Below are 3,157 nucleotides of genomic sequence, written 5' to 3' on the forward strand. Positions count from 1 at the left end.
TATGTTAAGAAGTTTCTTTTTGAAATTTCTGCAATTATTAATAACTTTTGTTTAACATGTTTTTTAGAAACTCATTACCTGTATTTTAATCTTTTGTAATTTGTTACTAAACATTGACTCTTATAATTCTTGCTATGAACCTTTGAATACATTTCGTGAAGCTTATCTATTATGTAAAGTTGTTAAATTAAAGCACTTTTTTTTCAATTTAAATCTTGAATTAAGAAATAAGTGTTTTAATGTAAAAAAAGTTCTTTATTTAAAGTATATTTAAGTTTTTTTGTTTTTTTTTTAAATAAAAAAAGTCCCTAACTATAGCAATTTTATTAAAGAACTTCTCAACAAACAAGGTTGGGGTTTTTATTTGGCCCAATTCATTTTCAAAAATCTTTATTTTATTTTAAAGGCTTTCTATCTTTTTAAAAGTATCTTCAAGTTATCTTTTTAAAGATGTCATAATAAAGATAGCTTAGTTCAAATCTCAAGTGCACTTCACAACACAAGCTAATAAAAATTAAAAGTATTTTCTTATATCAAGACCCTTCTAAGAAATGTTAAAACTATGTAAATTGTATTACTGAATTAAAAAACTTAAAAGAGTTTTAATTTAGATGTTCAATAGACATCATTGTCCAGTTTAATAAAATGTGTACGCAAAACATATATGAAAGTAGAAAACCTACTACTAAAAAAATCATCAATTTTTATTTAAAACCAAGTAATAGTTTCAATACATTAAGATGAGAAAATACAATATTTAAAAGAAATTAATTTATTTCTGAGCATTTAATAAAATTTCATACTTTTGATTTGTGGCAACCGTAAAGCTTGTGCACAGAATAACAATTGAAATTATTTGATGCTTTTTTAAATTAAATTTTTAATTCCTAAATGTTATTTGCAAAGTTTTTATTTATTTTTTATTAAAAATTTTCTCAGTACTTTTCTTAAGGATGGAAACATCCTCAATTACAGTAATAATTAAGAAATGCAGTAATAATTAAGACTTTTTAAGACACATTTCACAGTTTTTTAAATACTTTTAAATACTTTACTTACAGCACTTTTACAATACAGTACTTTTAAATTTACAATACTTTTAGATAACTCATAATTTTGGTTACTTTAGAGGATTTTATGTTTTAGGCGCAACTTTCACAATTTTGTTTATATCATTTCATAGCCCGTTTACCATAATAACTTGAAGCTAAAAACCAGAACACATGCTAATTATCATAAAATTTAATAAGAATTAAAAAACATTTTTGTAAAGACTCTTTAACATATATATTGACTAGTAAATGTGGACAGAAATAATAGGTAAATAAAAAGTGTTAATATTTTACCCCACCAGCAAATAGCTTGCTAAATCAAGGCTTTTTTAGTAAACTTAAAATATTTTGTGCATCAAAATTTCTAATCTGATTTTCAACTATATTATAAACACCATGTTTCTTTCAAAATTTTGCAATAAAGCTATGAGAAAATTCTCATCATTCTGCATGTTTCCTTAGTGAAAGGCTTGGTTTAATCTTAAAACTGTTGATTAGTTTTATATTTTGAAAACCCTCATTTCTACAAACAACAAATTTGTGTTTGATTGATTTTATTTAAAGAAAAATGTTGAACAAGACAACTAATGGTGTAGGAATGTATTTGCAACTCTTAAAAAATTAGGCCATTTTTATTGACCATATGAACTAAGTAACAATTATAAGAGTTGTTAATTGTTGGTTTTGTGATTATGACCTTGTTTATTTTTGTTTGGCCTTGTGATGACTTTACATCTGAAGTTTTGCTATTACATGTTAAAAACATATTTCTGCTCCAAGGAACACAGACATAATCAATAGTATCTTATTAAAATTTGTTTGCCCAAGCTAGTGCATATATAAAAAAAGGTTCTGAATTTCTAAGATATTTTTAGGACTTTAAAATTATGGAGGAGGGGGGTGTGGGGAAAAGGCATTACCCCATCCCCCTTCCTTCCTGGATCTGTTAGATCTATAAACAAAAGCTGTAGGTTTTACAATAAAGCTTGAGTTTTTCATAACTTATACAAATAATAACTTCTATAACTTAGTTTTTTTTTTGATTTTTGATTTTATCTTTCAGTTTTTGTATTAAGGCTTATTGTATAAAAATTATTATCTCATTTTTTATTATTATTATCATTGCTATTATTATTATTGTTATTATTACAATTATTATTATAATTGCTTCTCTTTTTTATTTATTTTTATCATTTTTTATTTTTACTATACTTATTCTTACTTTTTTTTTTTTTTTTTTTATATAATCAGTTTTTGTAATCGGACAATTTAGTCATTTTGAGATTATTAAGAATATTATTATTGAGGTTTTATTTTACTTGTTTTTGTTTTGATGTCGCTCGGTTGATTATTTCTAAGTGCATTAGTGGCACCTGATTTGCAAAATGGTAACTAAACTAATTTTTTAAATCTTAATTAAAAAAATAACAAAAATATAAAGAAAATACTAAAGACAAATGTTATTTGTAAACTTTTTACCTTAAAGAGTTTATGTTGAGGTTTAAAACTAAACTTTTTTTAACTTTATGCCACACAAAAATCTAAATGCTAGTATCGTCGCTTAAACCAACAACTAATATTTGTAAAGAATTCAGTAGATTTAAGCATTCAGAATTTGGTGAACTCAAACATCGTGGCTCATTTCCGAGAAATTCTTTAATCTGCAAATTTTTGATGGAGGTTAAAAACAAAAATGTTATTAAAACAAATTTTGTTTAATGTTATAAAAAAGTAATTTATATATAAATGAAATTAAAACTTAATTTTGTTTCATATTTTACGCAAAAGAAAGTAAAAATAAATTCATTTAAATAAACTTGGTAGAATAAATTATTATTTTAAGCCACCCTGATTCCAAACTTTCAAGTCTGGAAAACAAAAGATTAAAATAGGTTTTCCGCAGTTTTAGTTTGTGTGCTAGATTTAAAGCAAATTTTTAGTTTGTGTGCTAGATTTGCAAAATTTGAATTTTCGATTAAAAAACACTTTTCGAAACTCTATTTTTGTTTCGCTAAGTTTGAAACGATTTCTAATCACTTTTTCTTGAATCGAAATGAATATCGCTTTACGAAATTTACGATATTCTATCGATACATTTTTAAATG

At 24.0% G+C, this 3,157-nt stretch overlaps 1 protein-coding gene across 1 annotated transcript in view; it reads right to left on the reverse strand.

Moving 5' to 3' along the window:
- LOC136090940 (sacsin-like) overlaps positions 1 to 2,670 on the reverse strand; it is a 78,941-nt gene extending 76,271 nt beyond the window's left edge. The window contains 1 exon segment of the mRNA XM_065817917.1: positions 2,532 to 2,670. The gene's annotated coding sequence lies outside the window, so the exon portion shown is untranslated.
- Positions 2,671 to 3,157: the final 487 nt, after the last annotated feature.

Source organism: Hydra vulgaris, chromosome 14 (assembly GCF_038396675.1).
Source record: "Hydra vulgaris chromosome 14, alternate assembly HydraT2T_AEP".
Lineage (NCBI taxonomy): Eukaryota > Metazoa > Cnidaria > Hydrozoa > Anthoathecata > Hydridae > Hydra > Hydra vulgaris.